This window comes from Styela clava, chromosome 5 (genome assembly GCF_964204865.1).
Source record: "Styela clava chromosome 5, kaStyClav1.hap1.2, whole genome shotgun sequence".
Classification (NCBI taxonomy): domain Eukaryota; kingdom Metazoa; phylum Chordata; class Ascidiacea; order Stolidobranchia; family Styelidae; genus Styela; species Styela clava.
In genome coordinates this window covers 349,948-357,333 of record NC_135254.1, presented here as the reverse complement: position 1 = coordinate 357,333, position 7,386 = coordinate 349,948, and the positions used below count along the sequence as shown (strand labels likewise).

The 7,386-nt window shown below is 40.8% G+C and overlaps 1 long non-coding RNA gene across 1 annotated transcript; it reads left to right on the top strand.

Annotated features, from left to right (window-relative positions):
• The first annotated feature begins 5,495 nt into the window (after positions 1–5,495).
• LOC144422944 (uncharacterized) lies at positions 5,496–7,182 on the top strand. The gene is made up of 2 exons (XR_013475468.1): positions 5,496–5,796; positions 6,536–7,182. It is a non-coding gene; the product is annotated as an uncharacterized LOC144422944 (long non-coding RNA).
• The last annotated feature ends 204 nt before the right edge of the window (positions 7,183–7,386 follow it).

Here is a 7,386-nt window from a genome sequence, read left to right as displayed (position 1 = left end):
TCACTTATATTTGTGATACCTGCATTTCTAGTCATTATACTTGCGATACCTGCAATTTTAGTCACTTATACTTGCGAAACCTGCATTTGTAGTTACTTATACTTGCGATACCCGCATTTCTAGTCATTATACTTAGACTACTATTATTAGACTACGGTACTTGACTCTTCTTAGTTTTGCTGTTTCATGTCTTGTAGTCTATCTAGTTTCCCACTGTGAATGTTGATACTAGGTTACATTCGTTTTGAATGACTGTTATGGAATATCTTTCACATTTTGATATTTCATGTCTTCCCTGATTTTATATTTCCTGTAACGTTATGTGAAGCCCTGACTCCAGCTGCCAATCACTAGATCCCATTAACAGGTACCTCAATTCCTTTCTAGCATAAAGGTATGGTTTATTCGTTGCTGATCCTGTTGTCGCCCTCAGCAAACCATGGGTTCCACTGTAACCAATAACCATGCGCCATCAGAATTTGACATTTACTGCCCATTGTTAGCTAATGGGCATCACAATAGCATTGTTGTGATACAATCCACCAACGCCATCTCCATGGCTACCGAATCAGTGGTGTTCGGAGTTGTCTTTTCTTTTGTTGAAGCCTAAGTGACTATTATAGTCACTTTGGTTGAAGCGAGCGATTGCTGGTTACAGCAGATCGTCTCGAGATATTTTATGTATTTTTTTCCTCAATTTATTTAAACTTAGTTCGTTTTTTTGTTTTTTAAATTATAGTGTTAGACTTATTTTATAGGTGCCGCTGCTCGATAACCAGTATTGGTTTCTCGCGTCTCCTTCACCCTGAAATATGGCCAATTTATAATTTAATTTATTGCAATTTGTATGTTTGTGCCTATTTTAAGTATGGTGAGAAATAAACTACTGATTACTGATACTTGTGAAACCTGCGTTTTAGTCACTTATACTTGCGATACATGCGTTTTAGTCACTTATACTTGGAATATCGGCGTTCCTAGTCACTTATACTTGCAATACCTGCATTTCTAGCCCCTTATACTTGCGAAACCTGCATTTCTAGTCACTTATATTTGTGATACCTGCTTTTCTAGCCACTTATACTTGCGAAACCTGCATTTTTAGTCACTTATACTTGCGAAACCTGCATTTCTAATCACTTATACTTGCGAAACCTGCAGTTCTAGCCACTTATACTTGCGAAACCTGCATTTCTAGTCACTTATACTTGCAAATATGCATTTCTAGTCACTTATACTTGCGATTCCTGCATTTCTAGTCACTTATACTTGCGATACATGCATTTCTAGTCACTGATACTTGCGATACACGCATTTCTAGTCACTTATACTTGCGATACACGCATTTCTAGTCACTTATACTTGCGATACCTGCATTTCTAGCACCTATACTGGCGATACCTGCATTTCTAGTCACTTATACTTGCGATACCTGCATTTCTAGTCACTTATACTGGCGATACCTGCATTTCTAGTCACTTATACTTGCGATACCTGCATTTCTAGTCACTTATACTTGCGATACCTGCATTTCTAGTCACTTATACTGGCGATACCTGCATTTCTAGTCACTTATACTTGCGATACCTGCATTTCTAGTCACCTATACTGGCGATACCTGCATTTCTAGTCACTTATACTTGCGATACCTGCATTTCTAATCACTTATACTTGCGAAACCTGCATTTCTAGTCACTGATACTTGCGAAACCCGCATTTCTAGTCACTGATACTTGTGATACCTGCATTTCTAGTCACTTATACTTGCGATTCCTGCACTTCTAGTCACTTATACTTGCGATACATGCGTTTTAGTCACTTATACTTGGAATACCTGCGTTCCTAGTCACTTATATTTGTAATACCTGCATTTCTAGCCCCTTATACTTGCGAAACCTGCATTTCTAGTCACTTATATTTGTGATACCTGCATTTCTAGTCATTATACTTGCGATACCTGCAATTTTAGTCACTTATACTTGCGAAATCTGCATTTGTAGTTACTTATACTTGCGATACCCGCATTTCTAGTCATTATACTTGTGAAACCTGCGTTTTAGTCACTTATACTTGCGATACATGCGTTTTAGTCACTTATACTTGCAATACCTGCATTTCTAGCCCCTTATACTTGCGAAACCTGCATTTCTAGTCACTTATATTTGTGATACCTGCTTTTCTAGCCACTTATACTTGCGAAACCTGCATTTCTAATCACTTATACTTGCGAAACCTGCAGTTCTAGCCACTTATACTTGCGAAACCTGCATTTCTAGTCACTTATACTTGCAAATATGCATTTCTAGTCACTTATACTTGCGACACCTATACTGGCGATACCTGCATTTCTAGTCACCTATACTGGCGATACCTGCATTTCTAGTCACTTATACTTGCGATACATGCATTTCTAGTCACTTATACTTGCGAAACCTGCGTTTCTAGTCGCTGATACTCGCAATACCTACATTTCTAGTCACTGATACTTGCGATACCTGCCCTTCTAGTCACTGACACTTGTGATACTAGACTAGAAATGCAGGTATCGCGAGTATCAGCGACATGAAGGGCAGGTATCGCAAGTGTCGGTGACTTGAAGGGCAGGTATCGCAAGTATCAGTTACTAGAAGGGTGGGTATCAGTGACTAGAAGAGCAGGTATCGCAAGTATCAGTGCCTAGAAGGGCAGGTATCGCAAGTATCAGTGACTAGAAGGGCAGGTATTACAAGTATAAATGACTAGAAACGCAGGTTTCGCAAGTATAAGTGGCTAGAAATGCAGGTTTCGCAAGTATAAGTGACTAGAAATGCGTGTATCGCAAGTATAAGTGACTAGAAATGCAGGTATCGCCAGTATAGGTGACTAGAAATGCAGGTATCGCAAGTATCAGTGACTAGAAATGCGGGTATCGCAAGTATAAGGACTAGAAATGCATGTATCGCAAGTATCAGTGACTAGAAGGGCAGCTATCGCAAGTATCAGTGACAAAAGAGCAGGTATCGCAAGTAGCAGTGCCTAGAAGAGCAGGTATCGCAAGTATCAGTGACTAGAAGAGCAGGTATCGTAAGTATCAGTGACTAGAAGGGCAGGAATCGCGAGTATCAGCGACTAGAAGGGCAAGTATCAGGAACTAGATGGATAAGTATCAGTGACTAGAAGAGCAGGTATCGCAAGAATCAGTGACTAGAAGTCAGGTATCGCAAGTATAAGTGACTAGAAATGCATGTATCGCAAGTATCAGTGACAAAAGAGCAGGTATCGCAAGTATCAGTGCCTAGAAGAGCAGGTAGCGCAAGTAACAGCAGGTATCGCAAGTATCAGTGACTAGAAGAGCAGGTATCGCAAGTATCAGTGTCTAGAAATGCAGGTATCGCGAGTATCAGCGACTAGAAGGGCAAGTATCAGGGACTAGATGGATAAGTATCAGTGACTAGAAGAGCAGGTATCGCAAGAATCAGTAACTAGAAGGGTAGGTATCGCGAGTGTCAGTGACTAGAAGTCAGGTATCGCAAGTATGAGTGACTAGAAGGGCAGGTATCGCGAATATCGGTGACTAGAAGGGCAGGTATCGCGAATATCGGTGACTATAGAAGGGCAGGTATCGCGAGTATCGGTGACTAGAAGGGCAGGTATCGCGAGTATCAGTGACTAGAAGGGCAGGTATCGCAGGTATCAGTGACAAATAAGCAGGTATCGCAAGTATCAGCGACTAGAAGGGCAAGTATCAGGGACTAGATGGATAAGTATCAGTGACTAGAAGAGCAGGTATCGCAAGAATCAGTGACTAGAAGGGCAGGTATCGCGAGTGTCAGTGACTAGAAGTCAGGTATCGCAAGTATAAGTGACTAGAAATGCATGTATCGCAAGTATCAGTGACTAGAAGGGCAGCTATCGCAAGTATCAGTGACAAAAGAGCAGGTATCGCAAGTATCAGTGCCTAGAAGAGCAGGTATCGCAAGTATCAGTGACTAGAAGGGCAGGTATCGTAAGTATCAGTGACTAGAAGGGCAGGTATCGTAAGTATCAGCGACTAGAAGGGCAGGTATCGTAAGTATCAGTGACTAGAAAGGCAGGTATCGTAAGTATCAGCGACTAGAAGGGCAGGTATCGTGAGTATCAGCGACTAGAAGGGCAGGTATCGTAAGTATCAGTGACTAGAAGGGCAGGTATCGTAAGTATCAGCGACTAGAAGGGCAGGTATCGTAAGTATCAGCGACTAGAAGGGCAGGTATCACGAATATCAGTGACTAATGCAGGTATCGCGAGTATCAGCGACTAGAATGGCAGGTATCGCAAGTATCAGTGATTGGAAATGCAGGTATCGCAAGTATCAGTCACTAGAACAGCAGTTATCGCAAGTATCAGTGACTAGAAGAGCAGGTATCGCAAGTATCAGTGTCTAGAAATGCAGGTATCGCGAGTATCAGCGACTAGAAGGGCAAGTATCAGGGACTAGATGGATAAGTATCAGTGACTAGAAGAGCAGGTATCGCAAGAATCAGTGACTAGAAGGGCAGGTATCGCGAGTGTGAGTGACTAGAAGGGCAGGTATCGCGAATATCGGTGACTAGAAGGGCAGGTATCGCGAGTATCGGTGACTAGAAGTCAGGTATCGCGAGTACCAGTGACTAAAAGCACATACACGTCTCACATTTTAATTTGAATTTATAGGTTATTGCCCGATGTCACATCGTGTTTTTGTGGGACGGGCATGTACTTGTACGTATTTAACTTTATTATTAAGTTATGCCCGTCCTCCAGGTCCTCTGTATTTTATTTGCCCTTTGTTGTTGTTTTGTTTTTTGTTTGTATCAGAGTGACCTAATAAAATTGATTGATCGATAGAAGGGCAGGTACCGCAAGTATCAGTGACTGGAGAGGCAGGTACCGCATGCACTGCAAGTAACTGAAGTAAATTCACTTGTCCCCAAAAGGAATTCTTATTTAATTGGACGACGTCTGAAAAGAGTATCAATATTGGAGAAGAGGAGCCGTCCCCGAGTTGAACAAAATAATGATAGGAGAAATGTTTATACTATATTGGAGGGAATGGAGGCCTGTTAGTGCTGTGGGTAAATCGGACGTGCGTGAATCCGGTTGCCGGATTTGAATCTGGCCGGATTTTCATGATTTTTCCGCTACCGGATTGCATTCGAAAATCAGACACTAAGCCAGATTCATCCGTATTCAGAAAAAATCGAACTATTTTGCTTCTCTACGGCACTAACTACACGGTTTTCAATTTCGACGACGATCCGTCCTACTCTTTGCCGTCACCACACGTATTCTATTTAGGCTATTTCAGGAATGCTTTGCTACGCTTGAAGGATTCACCATGGGCTTGAAGCAAAGGAACAAGCTTCTGTCTTGTATTTTGGTTTGTTTTTTTCTGAAAGATTTTATCATCATGAACAACTAGAAAGTTCATTGAGTTGGGAATTTACCATTTAGTGCTTTTTGGTTCATTTTGGAATCTAAATAGAGGACTTGCACGGGTCACGTGACCTTGTTACTGGACGGCAATAAAACAAAAACGTTCATTTGGCTCCTGTCAGTTGCAAGTCGGATTATACGTTTCCGTTTTGTTTGGCCGTTGAAAATGGTTATTTCGTATTGTCCCGCTGGCTGTACGTATAGTATAGACAACGAAATGGATCTTCAGCTATATTCCACTGTTTTCAAAAGATCCGGAACGTCGCGCAATGTGGATATCATCTATTGGCAGGACTGCTTGGTGTCAAGTCCAGAAGCCATCTTACTTGTGTTTCACTGTTTGCGGACAGCACTTCGTTGATGGTGAGTCATGATGTGCCGTTATCAATTTTTTTAAATATTCATAAGCTCCCTCATTTCAATGGAAAGCAGATAACAAACTACTGTTATTGGGAGGCTTAGGCGTAGGCCTGCTTGCAGACTTGACTCGTGTAAGGGCCTACTTGCAGACTTGACTCGTGTAAGGTATTAATCAATAACTGCCATAAGGTATTGTTTCCCTAGTTAGCTGGTAATCTATTAGTAAGTGTGAAAATTTGAATAGATAACTAAAGTTTAACGCCAGTGCAAATGCAAAAAATAACCAGAATTCAATTGAATTCTCTATCTGAGAATACGCTCGCCACATTATCTCTGATCCCCCTGGGAGTTTCACAGGTTCCAATCCCACGCGGGGATAGTTATGTGCGAGGGGATTGCAGCTCTCCTCCCACTAAGGGTGGTTCACACGACCGCTGGTCGATTACGACATCCCCCACCATCAAGTCCATGCTTCTAAAACAAATAACTGGCTAACTAATCCCGACATAGAATGGTAATCGTACGATGTTGCACCTTGCAATCTGTCCCCAACCACAGATAAATTCTATCCTAAAATCTAACCACATTGGTAGGCATAGTTGCGTTTTAAATTGAAAGAAATCTTCATTAATGGTCAGAAGGTGTTGTCTGATTGTTTTGTTAGTTAGCAGGTAATTTATTACTGATCTGATACACAAACTTGGCACTGTCAAATGATGATTAGTGTTTAATTTATTTTCAGGAAAAAGGGAAGATAACCCATTATCAGCTGCTTACATGTCCCATCGATATTTGAATTTTCGCCATCCCCAGAGAAGAAGAGAATAGTTAAAAAAGGAGGATTTTGAAGAAAGGCAAAAGGCAGGACCATTTCAACAAATTCTGTTAACTTGTATGCGTTGCAATATTAATTCGCAGTTGTTAGCATAAACATTTAATGTGTCTTTCGACTAGACCTACCACACTTTAAAAAAAGCCGCCTACACCCCTTTTCACTAGAACCATAATACTGTAAAATATTTGATAGAAATTACCCCCGAGGCATCATCTTTCATTTGAAAGGGCTGTGGAGGCAGATACATTTTTTACTCTAAATTATGGAATGTTACTTCCAGGTTATCTTATCCTTGCTTATAGATATCTTGAGGTTAGTGACTCCAACTGACCCATGCATGCCACACTGAAAATTCTCTTGTGTACCCATAAAATAAGGCTGTTGGAGCCTTCAGACCTTGAAAACAGTCGAATCTGAGCACGATGGATTCATGTGAAACACGTAATATGCATTTAGAGGCAAAAATATCCCATCCTGTGCAGCACCGATCCACAACCTCCTGCCTATGGAATCAAAACATTAGACAAATTGGTGTACTGTGCACATTCACAAATTTTTGCGAATCAAGTGTGCCTTTTGCCAAAAAGAAAATTTAGCATTGAAATGGTCAATCTCAATATCAACCTAGTATCTGCAGATAAAACCAATTGTTTTTTAAAAATACATTTTTGATGTGCTTTATTTTTCAAATATAATTTATAAAATTATAATTACTGTAAAGTGTGTGATACATTTGGTACCATGAATACTATTGCAAA